Source organism: Eurosta solidaginis, chromosome 4 (genome assembly GCF_040869045.1).
Source record: "Eurosta solidaginis isolate ZX-2024a chromosome 4, ASM4086904v1, whole genome shotgun sequence".
NCBI lineage: Eukaryota > Metazoa > Arthropoda > Insecta > Diptera > Tephritidae > Eurosta > Eurosta solidaginis.
In genome coordinates, this window is record NC_090322.1 from 102,020,532 (window position 1) to 102,044,623 (window position 24,092).

The 24,092-nt window shown below is 42.3% G+C and overlaps 1 protein-coding gene and 1 non-coding gene across 8 annotated transcripts in view; both read left to right on the forward strand.

The window, feature by feature from the left end:
• Positions 1-24,092, forward strand: part of acj6 (abnormal chemosensory protein 6) — a 1,105,866-nt gene that overhangs the window by 291,535 nt on the left and 790,239 nt on the right. The window lies entirely within an intron of this gene.
• On the forward strand, positions 21,506-21,636 carry LOC137251537 (U5 spliceosomal RNA). The gene has a single exon (XR_010953282.1). It is a non-coding gene; the product is annotated as a U5 spliceosomal RNA (small nuclear RNA).

Here is a 24,092-nt window from a genome sequence, read left to right on the forward strand (position 1 = left end):
ACATGCCCTCCGACAGTAAGATTGCTTGACCTTCTTCCAATTTGCGAGATAGAGATTATGGGGCATTCAATTGCGGGAGCCAGCTGTCGCCCCTTGCGGCTGACTCTCTTTAGTTTAACGATTGAGTGGACTTGGAGATTTGCTCATCTCCTGCAGCTCTGCGTTTACGACCACCCACATTGTTGGAACTGTTAAGGTTGGTGTTGCAATAACGCGCAATGTGCCCTGGCTTTCCACACTTAAAACATTTGACTGCATCATTATTCTTCTGCTGCCTACCCTTCAATGCTTCCAAAATTGTATCTACCTACTCTGGTCTTTCTACTTCCGCACGATGAGCCTTATATGCTGGTTTACTCAATAGCGAGGCAGTTTTCTGAGTCATTGCATGTGATACCGTTTCAACAAATGTTGGCTTTGGGTTTGCGTATGTGGCTCGCTTCGTTTCGACGTCCCGTATGCCATTTATAAATCTCTGGATTTTTACCCTCTCGGTGTACTCCACGGGTGCGTCCGCATTTGCCAAATGAGCCAACCTTTCAACATCCGAAGCAAACTCTTGCAAAGTCTCATTAGCTTTTTGGTAACGGTTTTGTAATTATATTTGATATATCTGTTTCCTGTGTTCGCTTCCGTATCTCCATTCTACAACAGCCATCAATGCGTCATAACTGTTCCGTTCGTACTCTGGAATAATCTGTAAGATTTCCGCAGCTGGTTTTCAATGCTACGAAGATTGCAACAACTTTATCTTCAGTATTCCAGTTGTTCACTCTTGCGGTCTTCTCATTTTGTAGCTTAAAGCTCTGGAAAGGAACAGAACCGTCAAATGATGATGTTTTTACCTTTGGTTTATTCGTTGAAACTGCTGGGCGATTTAGTTGCAACTGCTCGATACGTCATCTCAAAGCATCCACCTCGGCCTCGATTTTTTCTTCAAACTGCAAAATTTTTGTATCTTGCACCTCCAACTTTGAGGAAATACGTCCTTCTTGCTCTTCCAGTTGAGCAAAGATATACGATGATATCTGTGCTGAAATTTGCGTCGACATTTCGGATATTCGTGCCTCTTGTGCTTCAATCTTCGCTGTTATTTCAGATGACATTTCTGCAATACGTGTCTCCTGTGATTCCATCTTGGATGCCATATATGTCTTCTGTTCTTCTAGCTGTGATGACATATTTGTGGATATTTGTGATGATATTTCTGTTATACGTGCCTCCTGCGCTTCCATTTGGGATGCCAATTGCGAAGACATTGATGCTACTGTCGATGCTTGTGCAGATATTGCAGCCAATATCATGTTCAAGTCTGTGCTCGTAACTGTCTGTGATGTTTCGTTTTTCTCTTCAATTTTTGTTGTCTAGTCGACATCAAGATGAAAGACATACTCTTCCACGTTAATTCCTTCTGCTTCCATTGCTTCTCGTAGTCGTGCCTGAAGTTCGAGTTTAATGCCGTTTGCAATAAATCCACGGCTCTCCTACTCCTTCTTCAGTTGCTGGATCTTCAATTCACTGAACTTTGCCATGTCCTTGTTGTCCTCTGGAATTTATTCTACAATTCCTCTTCTGACACCAATTGTAACGAGTTTACTGCAAATCATCTTATTTGCAACCTTCTGCTAAATTCGAATCACTAAACTTTTGAATAAATAACTCCAACATTTAATAATGCAAGATGGCCTTTATTAAAGTACTTCACAATAAATAACTCTACTATTGCCCGGCAGATTGCATGCTTAATCAAAACTGATTCTAGCGCCTCTTCTATTGCTGCCTTTTATACTCTTTGGTTTCCTCGTTACATCTTCTAGGCGCTTCTGTTCTAGAATCTACTAGTTGGTTATCTGCTTTAATTATAACTACAGATGTACGTGTATAGCTCTCATATGCGCGCGTGTTTGTGAGCGAAACTTCCACAATTATAATTGCATATCTCAGATAAGAAAGACAAGCATGTGTTTGTGCGTTGCTTCTCCGCTGCTTGTAATTACATATGTGTAGACATAATAATTGAATTACTGATGTGCATTCAGTCACTGCTTAGCATCGGCTTAGAGATGGCAGTACCCCTTAGTGTTGCTAATATTCGTAACAATATAACTAAATAAATGAATTTTAGAAAAGCAACCCAAAAAAAAAAACAAAAGTATACGCACATATGCATCTATACACACATAAATATATGTATCTATACATACATGTGGATACTCATATGTACAAGCGATGAGCGTAAGATAAAAGATTTTTTTGTCTATTCGAATAGTATTATTCGGTGTTAAGCTCATGAATTCTTAATAATAAGTATAAACTGAACACAACATTAAAACAAACAAACATAAACAATTTTTATTTATATTGGCACTGGAAAATGCTTTTAAGGTGAAAAATATGATTATGTGAAATTTCACATTATATGAGGGCAAGGGGAAAAAGTGTGCGGATCACCCCCATTTTTATTCTCAAATCAGATTTAGGTATTTGCAACCACAATGCAAAATTTCAAATGAATTGCTCCATTGGTTTGGCTGTTATTAAGTTTGGCATTCCAAAAGTGAAAAAAGGTACACTGTGCGACGGTATGCCGGAAGGATCCAGAAAACCATCCAGAAATGATTCCGTAAAAGTCCCGAAATTACCCTTATATAGTCCAAAAAAATTTCCGAAATTATCCCCACGGGATTCCAGACGGGTCCCGAAACCCATCCAGAAATAATGCCGGAAAGGTCCCCAAATTATCCCGAAATAGTCCCGAAAAAGTACCAAAATTACCCCGCCGGAATCCCGGACCGATCCTGAAAACCATTCAGAAATGATCACGGAAGGTTCTCGATATGACTCTAACGGGATTACAAATTAGGTGAAGCTCATTATAAAACCAAGTTAATAAGGCAGCAGGCGCGTTGGAGCGAATGAAGATTTACATAGAAACATAGAGGTAAAGCTAATAAAAGCATGCTAATAAAAACAATTTATGGAGGGCGGATGGCGGGAGGAGACGGAGAGCACCACCAATCGTTTTTCCAAAATTGTTTAGATCTCGATCTTATAGCCAGATACAAAAAATGATTGATTTAGGGGAACATTTATATTGAGTTATAACAATTTATAGATTTTACACCAGAGGGGAGAGAAGGGGCGAGGGGGACGGAGGGTGTCACTGCTCATTTTGTTAGCTCTCAACTTATTTGACTTATTGAGTTTGTAATATTGTCACCAAAGGTAAATTTATAATGTGTAAAAATTATTAAAAAGTTATTTTTCGAAGGGGTAGTGGGACACCCACCCCCCTTTCCAAGTTCGAAAAAAATTTCGCTAGTAGACTATTGTCTGTGTTCCAAATTCCATCAAAATCCGTATAGCCGTTCTGACGTGATTCAGTCACAAAGAAGAAAAAATATAATAATTAAATTTTAACTGTTCGTAGGGGGCGGCGACTTCCGCCCTTTTGGAAAATATATAGCCAGTACATCCTTCTGGACTATAGGCTATATGTGTGCCAAATTTCTGCCAAATCTGTCCAGCCGTTCTTGCGTGATTGAGCACAAAGGTAAACGTCTGGATATTCCAAACATACAAACATCGAAACTTTCCCATTTATAATATTGTGACGAACACTAGCAACACTAAGGGGTACTATCTTCTCTAAGCCGATACTAAGCAGTGGCTCGTATGCACATCAACAAATCAATAATTATGTCTACCCATATGTATGTCCATACGAGCAGCGGAGAAGAGTCGCACAAACAGATGCATATATCTTATCTGAGATGCTCCCAAAAGTAGGCAATTATCTGTGGAAGTGTCACTCACATATACACGCGCATTTAAGAAGCTATAAACGTGCATCTGCATTTATAATTTTATAGCAGTAAATAAGTAAATTCTGGAAGCGCCTAGAAGTATGCAAACGAGAAATCACAGAGTATAAAAGGCAGCAACAGTAGAGGCACGACGTTTGGTTTAAGCAAGCTATTAGTTGCGAAGTATAAGTGTTATTGTGAAGTACTTTAATAAAGGCCATTTTTGCATTATTCAATATTGGAGTTATTTATTCAAAAGTTTAGTGATTCGAATTTAGCAGAAGGTTGCAAATAAGAGGATTTGCAGTAAATTCGTTACAATTGGTGTCAGAAGAGGAAATGTTGAATAAATTCCAGAGGACAACGAGGACATGGCAAAGTTAAGTGAATTGAACATCCAGCAACTGAAGAAGGAGTTGGAGAGCCGTGGATTGAATACAAACGGCATTAAACTCGAACTTCAGGTACGACTACGAGAGGCAATGGAAGCAGAAGGAATTAACGCAGAAGAGACAACAACAAAAATTGAAGAGAAAAACGAAATATCGCAGACAGTTAAGAGCACAGACTTGAACACGATTTTGGCTGCAATATCTGCACAAACATCGACAGTAACATTGTTATGGATAACGCATTTACAAGGGAAGCAGTAAGGAAGGCGGTCGGCATGATGTTGCGGTGCACAGTGGCTAGTCATTGTCGGCTGGGGTGGGTCCTTGCCAACCTTACTGTTCCTGCGCCATAAACAGAAAAAACTTCCTATCATGCCTATCAAAACTAAAAGCTGTCAAATTCAAAACAAACTGACAGAAGCGCAGAGACCGACTCAAAACGCTTATAAATTCAAAATAAAACAACATCCGGCCGAACCGGATGTCACGGACAGACCGTTAACATTCAAAAAATTTAAACTTCAAAAAAAATCAAACGCAAAAAAAAATTACCGAACCGGACACGGCCGGTTACTAAAGCTGAAATTCAAAACAAAAAAAAAAACGCTGAAAAATTAAAATGCAAAAAGTAAAAGGGCCGAATATAACTTGGGGGCGCCGCGGGTGTTGTTGCGACGCCCGGTGCTTGTCCCACCCTCAAAATCCATGGCCACCGACGCACCTAAATTTCGGTGGCCCCTTACCTGTATGCCCTACGTGCCTTCTAAATAAAATTGAATGCCAGCATTCCCATTTCAATTACAAATTTATTGATGATTCATTATATAACAAAAAAACTGAATTAATAATTATTGTAATATATATATAGATAGGGACCTACGTTGGCCCTTTAATTTTCGACTGAATCTTGTTTTGGTTTTCTCTCAATTACAAAACATTGGGCCCTATTCCATGTAACATTTATAGGTTCTACTGGGTAATTAACGTTAACTGCCCCTTGGTTATGGTACTTAGATATAACGCGCCATTCAAATTTCGTTTTATGGATTTTTGCTTCAATAATCGGAAATTTTAACATTGATCAAATTGATTGATTACTCATGACCCGATAGTGCAAACTTCAATACGTATTAGCCGTCACTACAGGGGTTCACAACTTCCGATGAAATGTTTCTTACCGACTAAGTATATTCAAAACGTATACGCCCATGCATGGATGTACCTATGTAGCGAGAAAGGAACACCCCCCTTTTTTTTTTTTTTTTTAATTTAAATGAAGTTCGCATTAATTACGTTAACGCATCTAATTACGTACATGTTTGCATGTAGACCTAAATATTTATCTTATTTTGCATAAGCATTTATGTACTTATATACAAAGTGTGTTAACTTTTATATATCCAAATATTCTAAACCAGCTTTTAAATTACATATTATTATACATATCAAAATACCACAAACGAATTCAACACCCCTTTTTTCCTTTTTTTTTTATATAATGTGGCGGAAAAGTAACAATCCTACCGGAGGTATGCAAACATCATAAACCTCTTTTCTTTTTTTTTTGATCTACTTGAAGACGGGGCTTAGGTCAATAAACCTCAGTCAATCACAGGCCTTGCGGAAAATGTTCGACAGAAAACCGGACAGTTATCACCGATCCCCGAAAAGCTTGAGCAAATTCTATGTGCAGCGACTTATCGGATATCACCATTTCCACTTAAAAAGGGCAAATGACAATTAACTACTTATTTCGGTATATAACACCAATCTTTGTATAGCGTAGATCCATTTGTGATACTTTGTATTGTATTTTTAGTGTATTGGTATTTATTTATTTATCTTCTATTGCTTTAATTTTTGGAAGATGCTAACGCTACTAACTCACTCTAAATAAATATGTATGTATATTTCATAAATAGTACATTAAATTCAAAACACGGCTGAACTTGTTTAAATACTAGATGTTTTAAATCAATATAATATTTTTATAGAATTATAAGCAAAACAAAATTTTTAATTATGATTTGCAAACAGATAAATTTAATTTAGTTCTTTTATCAAATTCGTTAAACATTTTGATAACGAATACTAAATTATAAAATAAAAGTTCTAAACTAAAGTTACCAAGCGTGCCAAAAACAACTTATTTATTAATAATAAAGTGCTAGCCAACTAGTGCTTTTATTAGCATTATATATAAAAAAATCTAAGCAAATGCAATCAATTGCTTATATACTCTAACACAATTTTTTGTTGGTTGCATAACTCTAGCTTCTATTTGGTTAGTTCAAATCGAAAAAAAAATATATTTGATTATGCCAGATTTCTACTGGTTAAACCACTAACTACTTAGGCACGACTCACCCGGTAGGCTAATACCTACTTAGCCAGCACGAGGCTGTGGTTGTCTGTGGTTGTTGTTATTGCTGGTGCAAGGCCGGTTAAATTGTTATGCCTGTTGTTGTCGTTATTGCTGGTGCGAGGCCAGTTTAATTGTTACGCCCTGTTGTTGTCGTTATTGCTGGTGCAATGTCAGTTTAATTCGGTGGGCCTATATGAAGCGGCCTTTGCAGTTATTATCGTGGCCGGCGGTTGTTGCGTCCGGTTTATTTCGGTGGGCCTATATGAAGCGGCCTTTCTGTTGTTGTTGGTGGTGGTTGGTTACAGCGGCCTATATGGTTGTATAGTGGTTGTCGTCTTAATATTAAACTTCCCCTTTTACAGAGGGTATTTCTTTACCTCACACTATTCTCATAGGGGCTTTTTGGATAAAAATTAACGCGTTCTTGAAATCCTGCTAACATTCACCAGCACTCACACGACCGACCAACAAATTACGCCCGCAACCGTAGCCCAAGCACACCACGTATTCACTTCAAAAAAATTTACCGAAATCTCGTTTGGACTTTTTTGCTTTTAGTTACTTTAGGCTCTAATTTCAATATGCGCACCTAAGAGCCCATAGTTTATAGGTAATGCTTTTCGCCTAGTTGTAAGGTTCACGGCGTTGCTATCATCTCAATTCCCTGGCAAAACCCAACCGATCCCAACGCTTGCCATCTAAGTTCTTTTTTCTTTCTCTCCAAAAAAATGGCCGACCGCGCCATGGCATTGTGGAAAACTTTCGTTCCATTATTGAGACTGCGCAGTGGAACGGCGCCGTTAAATCGCATGATTTAACTGTGGTTGCCATGGTAGAACCATACAAGGTGGTAGTCGCGGTGACAATCCTGCAGCCATCATTAAAAGTTCGATATATTTGGGTTTTGTGAACCGATGGACTAATGTCAAAATCATACGCTGAAAGTTAACGTGTCAATTCGTATGAACCTACTAGTCAGCTGTCACCTTGTATAGTTACGCCATGGTGGTTGCCGTTATTGGGAATTTTCCCACATCGTTGGATTATTTCGTGATGCCACCTGCGCGAAATTAACAAAATTTTGTTTCAACCACCCCAGGCAGACATGAGTGAGGGTGAATCCTACCTTTTTCCCTATCACTAGCCAACTGGTACGTTCCAATGTTGAATCCCCCAAGTGGACCATAACAAACCTGCTTCGCTTGGAAGACCTGACGATGAAGCGAACAGGAAACTGGTTCATCTGTGGGAAGCCACTACCGGGAACCTCCGATGCCAATCAACGTGGGGCACGACTCACCCCTGAGATAAGAGTCTCAAAGTCCCACTACGAAGCTAGCCGGGCAACATAGGTCCATCAAAAAAAAAAGGTTAAGTCAAGTTGGGAATTATTTCTGTTTCCTAGTTTAAAGTGCTTTGCGGCAATCAGACATTTTGATATGGAGAACTCGTCAAAACTCCGAAAGATGATTTCTAGTGGTTATCGCCCCCACAGAAAGGCAAGACAAAAAAAGTGTAGACATTTTGATATGGAGAACTCGTCCAAACTCCGAAAGGCTAGTCCGACCTAAGCGTGGACTGCCAGGATGTTCACGGTCCTCGGTGAGTACGCGTGTGAACACCCCATGAGGTCAGTGCTCGGGGAGAATACTGGTCGAGATGTCCCCGACCGCCAAAACGCCCAGACAAAAAAAGGTCCAATTGGTGGGTATAGAAAAAAAATCAAATTGTAAATTGGCAAAAGAAACGCCCTTGTTGGTTCATTGCGGACGAATATCCGAAGCACGGAAGCGACCTATCAATTTCCCGTTTAGGTCCTCGAGATCATACAATGCATTGCCTATTTTTCGAAGCACGCGACACTTCAGGTATTTGGGTAGGAATTTGGCGTTGATGCCCTGTTTAAAGTTACTTAAGGCAAAGTTTCTTCGGAAAACTTCCTGACCTTCCATGTAGTTGACTTGTCTAGAGCGCTTGTTATAGGTGGTTACTCCCCTATCCTTGGCCTGATCTAAATTTCTACGGATCTGCTCACGAATATTAGTCAACTTGTCAGCTCGGCTTACTACCGTTACCTGGTCTTCCCGAAGGCTGCCGAGTTTCCCTAAAATGTTGTACGTTGAGGCATGTTGGACCATATTTTGGCCATATAATGCAAAGTATGGAGAACACTGAATCGCCGTATGAAAATCACTTCTCAAAACTGATAAAATCTCGGGTATATGCTTATCCCAATCGGTATGGTCGGGTTTATCTTTCAGGAAAATCCTAATCTTCGAAACAATTTCTCTATTAACGCGCTCGGATGCGTTTGCTTGGGGAGAATATAACCCCGTCCTCACGTGCGTCACTCCGTAATTTGCAAAGAATTGGTTCATTTCCTTCGAGATAAACTGTTTACCATTGTCACTGTGAATAAACTCAGGGACCCCTACAGCTGGGAAAATTTCTGAAGCGAAGTAATGTATAACGTTAACAGTGGTGGCTCTCTGCATGGGCTTTAGCCAAACGTATTTTGAAAAATGGTCTAGTACTATTAAAAGAAATTGATTTCGCTGCATAGATCTCGGATACGGCCCTAGAAAGTCGCAATATAACCGCTGAAATGGCCTTTCGGATTCAAAGGTACTACCTATAGGTGGTCTCGACTGCTGATTGGTGGGTTTTACCGTTTTGCAGGTGTCACAACGCTGGACGTAGTCTCTGACGTCCTTAGCCTGCTGCGGCCAGAAGTACTTCTGCCTAACACGTTCTAAGATTTTCTGCCATCCGCCATGGTAACTCCGGTTAGCGTCATGTGCTAATCTCACTGCTTCCTCAGTCAACCCTTTTGGCAACCATAAACGCCACAACGAGTCTTCTTCCCCTTCCATCCCCTTACGAAACTTAACTCTTTTGAGAATTACACCGTCCACAACTCGTAAATCCGGAAGTGATTCCTCGTTTTCGGTGACGGTTCGAATTAAGTCTAAATACTCGTTGCTGCTAAATTCGGGAGAGACTAAATCTATTTCTCCGGGTGTGGTAAGTGAAAGACAACTCATCGGCATCAAAACGCGACAGCGCGTCTGGTACTACATTCAGGGTGCCTTTACGATGTTCCATTCTAAAGTCGTATCTTTGCAGTAAGAGTGACCATCTCGCTAATCTCCCGCTTAAGTCTTTCTGTGTTATCAACCACTTGAGACTGGAGTGGTCCGTAATAATCCGAAAAGGTAATCCTTCGACATAGGGTCGGATGCGCTTCACGCTGATTATGGCTGCAAGACATTCCAGCTCGGTTACTGTATAATTGCGTTGAGCATTATTCAGCTTTTTCGACACGAATGCGATTGGATGCTCAGCGCTCTCATCATCGACCTGGAACAACACTCCGCCAACACCTACTTTGGAAGCGTCGCATTGTATTACGAATTCCCTTGAAAAGTCTGGTTGGGCCAAAACAGGGGCGGAACTCAAAGCTACTTTTAGCTTTTCGAAGGCCTCTATAGCTTCAGAGGTAAGCTTGAACGGGCCTGCTGACTTACGAAGACAGTCGATCAAGGGACCTGCCAAGTCAGCAAAATTGGTAATAAACGCCCTGTACCAATTCGCCATGCCCACAAACCTACGCACTTGCCGAGGGGATTTAGGGATCGGGAAGTTTTGATTTGCTTCTACTTTTCCCGGATCCACTTTCAGACACCCGCTGCCTATCAAGTATCCTAAGTAGCGTATTTCCTTCTGACAAAATTTACTTTTTTCCACGTTGATTGTCAGCCCTGCGTCTCTCAAACATCGGGCCACTTCCGCTAGCAATTTCAGGTGATCCTCAAAATTAGTGCTACATACCATCAGATCGTCCAGGTAGACAAAGACGTTCTCTCGCAGACGCGAAGGGATTGCCTTGTCCATCAGCCTACTCATAGTCTGCGGTCCATTGCACAGACCAAATGGCATTACTTTGAAGTGGTACAGAGGCCTCCCCGGAACTGCGAATGCTGTTTTTTCCTTAGAGGACTCTGTCAATTTGATCTGGAAGAACGCGTCCTTCAGATCAATGCCACTAATAAAATGCGTATCTTTCAGTCTGCTCAATAAGCCGTTGATATGAGGCAGGGGGTACGAGTCCTTCTTAGTCACCGCGTTGACCTTCCTCGAATCTATGCACGGCCTAACTTTACCTGGTTTCCGGACCAGTACTACAGAACTACACCACGGGGAGTTGGATTCTTCTATAATTCGCCATATAATTCGAGTAACCTGTCTAGTTCTCTAAAAGCTTCGGCTTGCCTCGGTGGCGAAAGAGGGAAATGTTTGCTTTTTATAGGTACAGCATCACCGGTGTCGATGTGATGCTTCACTAATTTGGTTTGTCCTAGGCCTAACTTCTCGTACGAAGGGAACGTCTCGATGACCTTTTGCAATTCTAATTTTTTTGTTGGTGACAATTCGTGCAGGTTAAGTTCTTCTTCCTTTTCAAGTCTAACCTCTAAACACTCTACGCTTGGGAATATTTCGGGAGCTAACGCAAATGCTCATTGCAAATTGCCAATAAATGCTACTTTGGACTAGGTAGGCAATTGAAAAGTAAAGTCCTCTCTCGGCGAACGAAAATCATACTCTACAAGTCACTTATCGTACCCGTCCTGCTGTATGGGGCAGAAGCATGGACCATGACAACAGCAGATGAAGCGGCTTTGGGAGTGTTCGAGAGAAAAGTTCTTCGAAAGATTTATGGACCTCTACGCGTTGGCGATGGCGAGTACCGAAGAAGATTTAATGATGAGCTGTACGAGCTATACGCAGACATCAACATAGTCCAGCGAATTAAAACGCAGCGGCTGCGCTGGCTAGGCCATGTTATGCGAATGAAAGATGAAGCTCCGGCCAAGAAAGTGTTTCTATCGGAACCCGCCTATGGAAGCAGAGGTAGAGGGCGGCCCCCACTCCGTTGGAAGGACCAGGTGGAAAACGATTTAAACTCCCTTGGTGTGACCAATTGCCGCCGGTTGGCGGAGCGAAGGAGCGACTGGCGCGCCTTGTTGGACGGCCATAACCGTTTAGACGGTTAAGCGCCAATTAAGTAAGTAAGTAAGTAACGCAAATGCTCTCCAAAAATCTACCCCGAAGTAAGCTTCTTGGAGCAATGAGGGAACAAGATAAAAACGAATAACCTTTGTGATATTTTTGAAGGTGACTGTTAGGGATACTGAGCCTAAAATTGTTTGCTTGTTGCCGCCCGCGGTATATACGAACGCGTGTAAGGGCTGATATTCGAAGCCGTTATCCTCTAAGAATTCTACTCCATTTTTCCCTAAGATGGAGACGTTGGCTCCCGAGTCCAACAACCCTACAAGGAAACTGTCTTTAATTTTAGCCTTAATTAAAGGCCTTTCATCCTGACTGGTGCTTACAGGTCCGTCCAGTTTCTCGCGAGGGTCATTCAGGTCCGAGCCCATGTTTATTAACGCGGGGTCTCCATATTGTCCGCCTACTGGGGTGTGCACCACCAAGGGACGCCTGGCCTGAGAGAAAGCCCCTCTATTTTTATTACCCCGTTTCTGGTTTCCCCGGTAATTCCCTGCACTCCCAAACGGGGTATTCCGGCCCGGTTGCCCGAACGACTGGTCGCGCGACATATTAAAAAAATGGTCAGTTATAGGCCAAAAAAAAAACTTTTGCCACGTAAGGCAGTTAGGAATTCAAACAACAAGGTTTTTGTATATAAATTTATACGCAAAAAAATAAATAAAACTTTCAAAAGCTGAAAAAAACAGAAGCGATTAAGCAATTTAAATGTATCGTGCAATCAATGGGAATGCTGATATTCCCTTCCCGAAGGCACTCGGGCCACAGGCGAAAAAAGAAAAAAAAATTACATAAACTCATTCATACTTGTCCCTAGTGCTCCCAACCGCAGTGCGAGGGGGTCTTAAGGCCCCCCTCCGAGACTGGTTGGGCCACTAGCGTCACTCCAGGCACACACGGGTTGGTCTCAACACGCCCAGCCGCAACGCAGGGGCAGTCTCCAGGGGCTTGCCGCTGGGACTGGATGGGGGTGTTGAGGCCTCCCGTCCATTCTCGCTGGACACCCCTCCTGCCTCCGCCGCAATGGGTGGAGCGGTTTCGGAACCGCTCCCCCAGTCTGGTGGGGACAGGAAGGAGTGCCACTCTGAATCCCAGCTCAACCCTTCACAGTCCAGGTGGTATTCTACCTTACCACCTGGGACGTGGGATGAGCTGGGGTTCTTTCAATTCACACACTCACTCCTACCTGACATCACAAATTCGGCAGGGAACTAAAAAAAAACTACTTTACCTTATAAAAAAAAACCCAATTAGCGGACACATATTTTACCTAAGCCGACTAACGGACCACATTCCGAAAAAAAAACCCACTTACAAAAAAAACTAAGTACGTGCAGCACTGCCTCATCGGGTGAAATACAAAAAAATACCGGAGACTGACGTGAAGTCCAGTGACCCCTTTGGCCACTGCCCCCGATGACCAGCCCGGACAACCTGATCCGTCCAACCATCCCACCGCAACGTAGGTGGCAGCTTCTATGGCTGCTCACTCGGACTGGTGGGATGGTCAACTTCACCGGTTGACCCGACTGACCCCCACGACCAGCGCCTCAGGCGCCACGTTGGGCGCCATCTGTTATGGATAACGCATTTACAAGGGAAGCAGTAAGGAAGGCGGTCGGCATGATGTTGTGGTGCACAGTGGCTAGTCATTGTCGGCTGGGGTGGGTCCTTGCCAACCTTACTGTTCCTGCGCCATAAACAGAAAAAACTTCCTATCATGCCTATCAAAACTAAAAGCTGTCAAATTCAAAACAAACTGACAGAAGCGCAGAGACCGACTCAAAACGCTTATAAATTCAAAATAAAACAACATCCGGCCGAACCGGATGTCACGGACAGACCGTTAACATTCAAAAAATTTAAACTTCAAAAAAATCAAACGCAAATAAAAATTACCGAACCGGACACGGCCGGTTACTAAAGCTGAAATTCAAAACAAAAAAAAAAAACGCTGAAAAATTAAAATGCAAAAAGTAAAAGGGCCGAATATAACTTGGGGGCGCCGCGGGTGTTGTTGCGACGCCCGGTGCTTGTCCCACCCTCAAAATCCATGGCCACCGACGCACCTAAATTTCGGTGGCCCCTTACCTGTATGCCCTACGTGCCTTCTAAATAAAATTGAATGCCAGCATTCCCATTTCAATTACAAATTTATTGATGATTCATTATATAACAAAAAAACTGAATTAATAATTATTGTAATATATATATAGATAGGGACCTACGTTGGCCCTTTAATTTTCGACTAAATCTTGTTTTGGTTTTCTCTCAATTACAAAACATTGGGCCCTATTCCATGTAACATTTATAGGTTCTACTGGGTAATTAACGTTAACTGCCCCTTGGTTATGGTACTTAGATATAACGCGCCATTCAAATTTCGTTTTATGGATTTTTGCTTCAATAATCGGAAATTTTAACATTGATCAAATTGATTGATTACTCATGACCCGATAGTGCAAACTTCAATACGTATTAGCCGTCACTACAGGGGTTCACAACTTCCGATGAAATGTTTCTTACCGACTAAGTATATTCAAAACGTATACGCCCATGCATGGATGTACCTATGTAGCGAGAAAGGAACACCCCCCTTTTTTTTTTTTTTTAATTTAAATGAAGTTCGCATTAATTACGGTAACGCATCTAATTACGTACACGTTTGCATGTAGACCTAAATATTTATCTTATTTTGCATAAGCATTTATGTACTTATCTACAAAGTGTGTTAACTTTTATATATCCAAATATTCTAAACCAGCTTTTAAATTACATATTATTATACATATCAAAATACCACAAACGAATTCAACACCCCTTTTTTCCTTTTTTTTATATAATGTAGCGGAAAAGTAACAATCCTACCGGAGGTATGCAAACATCATAAACCTCTTTTCTTTTTTTTTTTACTTGAAGACGGGGCTTAGGTCAATAAACCTCAGTCAATCACAGGCCTTGCGGAAAATGTTCGACAGAAAACCGGACAGTTATCACCGATCCCCGAAAAGCTTGAGCAAATTCTATGTGCAGCGACTTATCGGATATCACCATTTCCACTTAAAAAGGGCAAATGACAATTAACTACTTATTTCGGTATATAACACCAATCTTTGTATAGCGTAGATCCATTTGTGATACTTTGTATTGTATTTTTAGTGTACTGGTATTTATTTATTTATCTTCTATTGCTTTAATTTTTGGAAGATGCTAACGCTACTAACTCACTCTAAATAAATATGTATGTATATTTCATAAATAGTACATTAAATTCAAAACACGGCTGAACTTGTTTAAATACTAGATGTTTTAAATCAATATAATATTTTTATAGAATTATAAGCAAAACAAAATTTTTAATTATGATTTGCAAACAGATAAATTTAATTTAGTTCTTTTATCAAATTCGTTAAACATTTTGATAACGAATACTAAATTATAAAATAAAAGTTCTAAACTAAAGTTACCAAGCGTGCCAAAAACATCTTCTTTATTAATAATAAAGTGCTAGCCAACTAGTGCTTTTATTAGCATTATATATAAAAAAATCTAAGCAAATGCAATCAATTGCTTATATACTCTAACACAATTTTTTGTTGGTTGCATAACTCTAGCTTCTATTTGGTTAGTTCAAATCGAAAAAAAAAAATATATTTGATTATGCCAGATTTCTGCTGGTTAAACCACTAACTACTTAGGCACGACTCACCCGGTAGGCTAATACCTACTTAGCCAGCACGAGGCTGTGGTTGGCTGTGGTTGTTGTTATTGCTGGTGCAAGGCCGGTTAAATTGTTATGCCTGTTGTTGTCGTTATTGCTGGTGCGAGGCCAGTTTAATTGTTACGCCCTGTTGTTGTCGTTATTGCTGGTGCAAGGTCAGTTTAATTCGGTGGGCCTATATGAAGCGGCCTTTGCAGTTATTATCGTGGCCGGCGGTTGTTGCGTCCGGTTTATTTCGGTGGGCCTATATGAAGCGGCCTTTCTGTTGTTGTTGGTGGTGGTTGGTTACAGCGGCCTATATGGTTGTATAGTGGTTGTCGTCTTAATATTAAACTTCCCCTTTTACAGAGGGTATTTCTTTACCTCACACTATTCTCATAGGGGCTTTTTGGATAAAAATTAACGCGTTCTTGAAATCCTGCTAACATTCACCAGCGCTCACACGGGCGACCAACAAATTACGCCCGCAACCGTAGCCCAAGCACACCACGTATTCACTTCAAAAAAATTTACCGAAATCTCGTTTGGATTTTTTTGCTTTTAGTTACTTTAGGCTCTAATTTCAATATGCGCACCTAAGAGCCCATAGTTTATAGGTAACGCTTTTCGCCTAGTTGTAAGGTTCACGGCGTTGCTATCATCTCAATTCCCTGGCAAAACCCAACCGATCCCAACGCTTGCCATCTAAGTTCTTTTTTCTTTCTCTCCAAAAAAATGGCCGACCGCGCCATGGCATTGTGGAAAACTTTCGTTCCATTATTGAGACTGCGCAGTGGAACGGCGCCGTTAAATCGCATGATTTAACTGTGGTTGCCATGGTAGAACCATACAAGGTGGTAGTCGCGGTGACAATCCTGCAGCCATCATTAAAAGTTCGATATATTTGGGTTTTGTGAACCGATGGACTAATGTCAAAATCATACTGCGCTGAAAGTTAATGTGTCAATTCGTATGAACCTACTAGTCAGCTGTCACCTTGTATAGTTACGCCATGGTGGTTGCCGTTATTGGGAATTTTCCCACATCGTTGGATTATTTCGTGATGCCACCTGCGCGAAATTAACAAAATTTTGTTTCAACCACCCCAGGCAGACATGAGTGAGGGTGAATCCTACCTTTTTCCCTATCACTAGCCAACTGGTACGTTCCAATGTTGAATCCCCCAAGTGGACCATAACAACATCCAGGATGGAAGTACAGGAGGCACGCATTTCTGAAATGTCGTCACAAATGTCATCTCAACTGGAAGAACAGAAGACACGCATAACATCCCAACTGGAATTGCAGGAGACACGCATCACATCGAAGAGAGAAGAGATTCGACAAAAACCACAAAAGTCAAAAGCAGCAGATCGGGCAAGGGCTGATGGAACGAATGCGCCAAACAAATCAAAACCAAAGATACCTGCGAGAAAAACACTGGCATTGACAAACCCTATTGGACGCACTAAAATGACTTAAAGAATTTTCCAGAAAGAATGCAAGGGTGGGTTCAAGCCAGCGCTCACTACTGTTGTGAAACGTGAAGACATTACTGATGATGCAAAGTCAATCCGTCAAGATCAAGCTCTGCAAAGTAGTTCTTCATTGGCCCAACAACAGAGTGTGAGGGGACGATCCAGGATAATGAGTAGTAAGATGAAACGCAGGTACTATGAGAACAATAATTCGGAGGCTTCTTGGAGGGAGATTTGGTACAGTTATACAACCCTCACTGGCAGAAAGTTGTGCCATCCAAATTTCGGTGCAGTTGGGAAGGCCCGTACAAAGATGTGAAGAAGATCAGTGACACCATCTACCGCATACAAACCATTGGGAAACCACGAAGTAGAAGAGTGGTACAATTGGAGATGCTAGCGGCGTTTAGATTCAACAGTTTAGCGATTCTAACGTTAGCAAAAGATTTGGAATAAGCGAAAGTGCAGTAAATTCGTTAAAATATATTTTAGATTAGATTAGATATTAACAACCCATCTTAATATAATATTGTAAATGGGAAAGTTTGGATGTTTGTCTTTGTGACTCGACCACGCAAGAACGGCTGGACGGATTTGGATGAAATTTTAAAATATACCACATAAAACCTTAGGTTAGGTTAGGTGGTAGCTGCCTGATAAGGATAGCTCACTTGGACAACACGAAGATCCGTTGTGATGCCGCATACATCAAAAATAACGGTGGCTTACATCTATCTACTTAGAGAATCGATGAGTAGCAACGATAAAGCTCTGAATGATACCGATCTCAACTTTGGATAAATCCTCGGGAGATCTAAGTGAGGCGCGACCGAAATACTTTCGCCTAATTCTGGCAAAAGCTGGGCAATCAAGCATAAAATGATTTGGTGATTCCACCTCATCATCCTCCATACAGCTGCAGCAGGATGGAGTTTCCAGTATATTGTGACGTACTGCATGGATACCCATGGGGGAGTGCCCGGTCAAAACCCCAATGACCATTGATAGGTGAGCCTTAGTGAACCCAATTATTTCAGCAGAGCTCCTGCCATCCACTTTCGGCCAGAAAGATATTGCTACCCTGCAAGACGTGGTGTCCGTCCAACGTCTGCTGAGCTGACTCGAGGCCCATCTCTGGAGAAGCAATCCACAGGTGGCCAGCGGAATCCCGAAATTCCTACAGCCATCTTCCGGTTCAGTTGTACCGATGCGGACTAAGAGATCCGCTTGACAGTTACCCGGGATATCACTATGGCCCGGGACCCAGATAATCTTAATTGTAAAATAATTCGATGCAATCGCAAGCGAGGTCAGGCACTCCCCGACCACCTCCGATCGCACTGTAGTTCAGCTCAAGACCTTGATAGCCGCTTGGCTATCAGAGTAGATGTTAAATTCCCTAACCGTAGTAGTACTGGATAGCATTCCATCCACCGCATCCTTAATCGCAGCAACTTCCGCCACTGATACCGATCAGCGCCGTCCATTGCACGGACCTTAACATTTTGGAGGTGCTCGCCGTGTCCAGTGTTTTCCACCAGACCAGCACCCCATATAGTAGAATCGGTTTGACCACCATCTCATAAAGCTAGTGTACTACTCCTGGCGAGAGTCCCCATCTCTTTCCGATAGCCCCTCTGCAGCAGTACAAGGCAACGGCGGCCTTCCTGACCCGATCTTTCACATTGGGTCCCCAGGACAGTTTATTGTCCAACACAATCACCAAATATTTAACCCTATCAGACGGTACGCCCAATCGAGGGAGTTCTGAAATCGGACATCTGATATCTTTTTGTAAAAAGAACCAATTCCGTTTTTCCCGGGTTGACCGCCAACCCACATGGTTCAGCCCACCTAGCCACAGTATCCAGGTAGCCCTGCAGAACATCGCGCAGGGTGCCCAGAAATTTGCTTCTGACTAGGGTAGCGAGGTCATCTGCATAGGCAACAACCCAAAAACCATTGGCTTCCAGCTCCACAGGAAGCTCGTTGACTACCACAACCCAGAGCAGAGGAGATAGGACACCCCCCTGTGGCGTGCCCCTGCACACCTTCCTCTTAATTATGGCCCCTCCCCACTCCGCTACGACAATTCTCCCGCAGAAGTTTGCTAATAAATTCAACCAGAGCCGCCTCGACTCCTAAACCTACCAGAGCTATTTCGATTGCCCCCGGTAAGACATTGTTAAAAGCCCCTCGATGTCTAGAGAGGCACACAGAGCACACTATTTGTCTTCTAGGGACCCCTCTATTTGCTTTGCAATCGAGTGAAGAGCCGTTTCCGTCGATCTGCCCTTGCAGTACGCATACTGTGAAGCTGCCAATAACCCCGAGGTATCTTTTCCCGCAGGTACAGGTCAATCAACCGCTCAAGCGTCTTAAGAAGAAATGACGATAGACTGATTGGCCTGAAATCCTCAGGTGATACATGAGAGCTTCTGGCGGCCTTCGGAATGAAAATAACCCTAGCCGTGTGCCAAGACTTAGGGATATAGTTAAGCCTGAGGCAGTTAGTGTAGATGATGGCCAACCAGCGGCAGGAAATCCCCAAATACTTTTGAAGTTGCGCAGGAATGATTCCATCCCAACTCGGAGATTTATAGAGCTTGAACGACCCTAGAGCCCAGGTTATTTGACTTTCCCATATTGGAATGGCAGGCACTTCTGCATGGCCAACGACCGCCAATCAAGCAAGCCAAGATCCCTGCGTAATTGGGACATCGGGAAAATGATTTTCCAGTAAAAGCTTTAGGGACTCCTCGCTACTCATCGACCAGTCCCAATCATCATCTCTCAGATACTCCAGAGGGGCGGGATTCCTAGAGAGTCTTTTTCTAAGCCTCGCGGATTCATTGCAGCTTTCTATGTTTTCGCAGAAGCTTCGCCATGAATCTCGCTTGGCTATCCTATTTCATATCTATAAATCCCCAAACTCACCTTATAGAGCTCCCAGTCTGAGGTTAATTTACTCCTCCTGACTCTGCCGAGGAGCCGCCGACTGGACTCTCTTAGGTCGTCGTTTTCAATGGACAGGACAGTTGAAAGGCGCTATTGCTTGCCGAGGTGAAGTTTTCCACCAGAACGTCTATCTCAGATTCGGACAGATCCGAACTAAAGGTTGACGCCGCAGGCAACAGCTCTTCCAGCTTACTACAATACAAGTCCCAGTTAGTACTTTTAGGGTTCCTAAAAGATATTTTACCGGAACGTTCTTGATTCACAGAGAACTGAATATATCGGTGATCAGAGAAGGAGTGCTCGTTGAGAACCCTCCAGCCCAGATATCCAACCTTCCAGTTCTCTACTAGGTCCAGGACCTCCTCCCTTACCGCAGTAATAAAAGTTGGGTCATTCCCCCTATTACATATACAAAGCTACTCATCTACAATAAAAGCAAATAAAGACTCACCTCTGGTGTTGGTATCCGAGCTTCCCCAGATGCTAGGATGGGCATTAGCATCGGCACCGATAATCACGCCAACACCTCTCCGCCTTGCTTCAGCGGTGATTTCGCCCAGTATCGCAGGTGGTGGTCCCGCTACGTACCCATGGGGCATATACGCTGAGACCACCCACATTTCATTACTGCCTCGCTCGAGGCAGACCGTGGTTACGTCAGCATTGCTGAAATTAGAGAAAATAAAAGCTTTAATCTCTTGTTTAACAAGCACACAGGATCTAAGCCTACCTGCCTCCCCATGCACCAAGGTTTTGAATTTTCCAGTCCTTAATCCTGTCGTTACTACTCAGCCACGGCTCCTGGACAAGGAATATATCCACTCCGCCTTTTTCAAGGCAAGAAATTTGTGGAAGCCGCCTTAGAGTGTTGAAGATTGATTTAACGGATTTCCATCAAAACCGCTCTTCTTCCGCACCCCACACTTGGCGGATTCGTGTTAGTCTTGTCCATTCTAAAAGGGCCCCCCTCAAGGCCGCTATGCGGAGCCGATTGTGTTGCCGCCTTAGAGTGTTGAAGATTGATTTGACGGATTTCCATCAAAACCTCTCTTCTTCCGCACCCCACACTTGGCGGATTCGTGTTAGTCTTGTCCATTCTAAAAAGTCCCCCCTCAAGGCCGCTATCCGGAGCCGATTGTGTAGTCGCCCTTCAACGATCTCGTGGTTATCTATGCTACGCAGGGAGGCTACCCGAGGGTTGACGCATTACCTTATGGGTAGTGCGTTCAGAGCCAGACCGGATGCAAAGCGGGAAAATTTTCAACCGCAACTACACCACCAATTTAACGCCTACGGAGACGGAACGTACCTTGAGGCCCGCCACGGTTTTAACGGGACGTGCGCAGGTGCAGCATTGGCCTACCAGCCATTTCGGAAAGGTTTCACCCCGACCTACTAAGGTGGTAGAATACCGCACCTACCAGCCCAAAGTCATCAAGCCCAAAACAGAGCCAAAATAAAAATCCCTAACAATGCAGTTCGTCACCGTTGTGTACCGATCTTGACCATTAATAGGGCCTCCCTCTCCTGAGATCGGCACAATGACTCAGAGGTGCGGGTTTTATCGAGTTGTCCTCTCTAGATCCGCCATTATCAGTAGAAGCAGGGGCACCTCGTGCAGGGCGTGATAACTAATCACGTGTGACAATTCGTCACTATGGCCGGTCTAAGACTGATATCAGTCCCTGATCCAGAGCCTGCAACCACGTATGATATGCACGCCAAGTATTTTCACCCCCACATACCCCACTTTCGTATTTGTTCAGTTTTCGATTGAATCTTTAGCCTTTTACTAAAGATTTCTGTGTAGAGGGGACATAAAACCTTGTGAAGCCTCGATTTTTTTGCAAATTTTCTCCTTCAGTTGTTTTTAATTTTTCGTATCATTTTTGGCCTTTATTTCCTTTTAAGCTCTTGGTTCTCAGAAAATGAAAGCTTTCTACAAGCAAATCTCATTCCCTTACTACTTTGTCAGATCAGTTTGAAAAGTAAACTAAATTTTACTCAAAACATTTTTAGACTTTTAAGAGTCCTAAAATTCCTATGCTAGTCATAGGAGGGTTTAAAATTTTAGCTCAAATTTGTAAGTGCGTAAGATTCGAGCTATTTATACCTTTTTTTTATACTCAGTTGAGCAGAGCTCACAGAGTATATTAAGTTTGATTGGATAACGGTTGGTTGTACATATATAAAGGAATCGAGATAGATATAGACTTCCATATATCAAAATAATCAGGATCGAAAAAAAATTTGATTGAGCCATGTCCGTCCGTCCGTCCGTCCGTCCGTTAACACGATAACTTGAGTAAATTTTGAGGTATCTTGATGAAATTTGGTATGTAGGTTCCTGGGCACTCATCTCAGATCGCTATTTAAAATGAACGATATCGGACTATAACCACGCCCACTTTTTCGATATCGAAAATTTCGAAAAACCGAAAAAGTGCGATAACTCATTACAAAAGACAGATAAAGCGACGAAACTTGGTAGATGGGTTGACGTTATGACGCAGAATAGAAAATTAGTAAGATTTTGGACAATGGGCGTGACACCGCCCACTTTTACAAGAAGGTAATTTAAAAGTTTTGCAAGCTGTAATTTGGCAGTCGTTGAAGATATCATGATGAAATTTGGCAGGAACGTTACTACTATTACTCTATATGTGCTAAATAAAAATTAGCAAAATTGGATGAAGAACACGCCCACTTTTTAAAAAAAAATTTTTTTTAATTCAAATTTTAACAAAAAATTTAATATCTTTACTGTATATAAGTAAATTAAGTCAAAATTCAACTCCAGTAATGATATGATGCAACAAAATACAAAAATAAAAGAAAATTTCAAAATGGGCGTGGCTCCGCCAATCCTTCTCAAATTTGGTAGGAGCATAGATTCTATGACGTTAACTGTTCTCTGTGAAAATGGGCGAAATCGGTGGAAGCCACGCCCAGTTTTTATACACAGTCCACCGTCTGTCCTTCCGCTCGGCCATTAACACAATAACTTGAGCAAAATCCGATATATCTTTACTAAACTTAGCCCACGTACTTACCTGAGCTCACTTTTTCTTGGTATAAAAAATGGGCGAAATCTGACCATAACCACGCCCACTTTATCGATATCGAAAATTACGAAAAATGAAAAAAATGCCATAATTCTATACCAAATACGAAAAAAGGGATGAAACATGGTAACTGGATTGGTTTATTGACGCAAAATATAACTTTGGAAAAAACTTTGTAAAATGGGTGTGACACCTACCATATTAAGTAGAAGAAAATGGAAAAGTTCTACAAGGCGAAATCAACAGCCCTTGGAATCTTGGCAGGAATACTGTTAGTGGTATTGCATATATAAATAAATTAGCAGTACCCGACAGATGATTTTCTGGATCACCTGGTCCACATTTTGGTCGATATCGCGAGAACGCCTTCACATATACATCTAAGGGCCACTCGCTTTTAAAACCCTCATTAATACCTTTAATTTGATATCCATATCGTACAAAAACATACCAGAGTCACCCCTGTCCCACCCTAATGGCGATATCTCGAAAAGGCGTCCACCTATAGACCTAATGCCCCCTCCCTCTTAAAATGCTTAGTAACACCTTTCGTTTGATACCCATATCGTACAAACATTCTAGAGTCACCCCTGGCCCACCCTAATGGCGATATCTCGAAAAGCGTCCACCTATAGACCTAGTGTCCACTCCCTCTTAAAAGGCTCAAAAACACCTTTCGTTTGATACCCATATCGTACAAACATTCTAGAGTCACCCCTGGCCCACCCTAATGGCGATATCTCGAAAAGGCGTCCACCTATAGACCTAATGCCCACTCCCTCTTAAAATGCTCAGTAACAGCTTTCGTTTGATACCCATATCGTACAAACATTCTAGAGTCACACCTGGCCCACCCTAATGGCGATATTTCGAAAAGGCGTCCACCTATAGAACTAAGGATTACTCCCTTTTAAAATACTCATTACCACCTTTCATTTGATACCCATATCGTACAAACACATTCTAGAGTCACCCTGGCCCACCCTAATGGCGATATCTCGAAAAGGCGTCCACCTATAGACCTAATGTCCACTCCCTCTTAAAATGCTCAGTAACACCTTTCGTTTGATACCCATATCGTACAAACATTCTAGAGTCACCCCTGGCCCACTCTAATGGCGATATCTCGAAAAGGCGTCCACCTATAGACCTAATGTCCACTCCCTCTTAAAATGCTCAGTAACACCTTTCGTTTGATACCCATATCGTACAAACATTCTAGAGTCACCCCTGTCCCACCCTAATGGCGATATCTCGA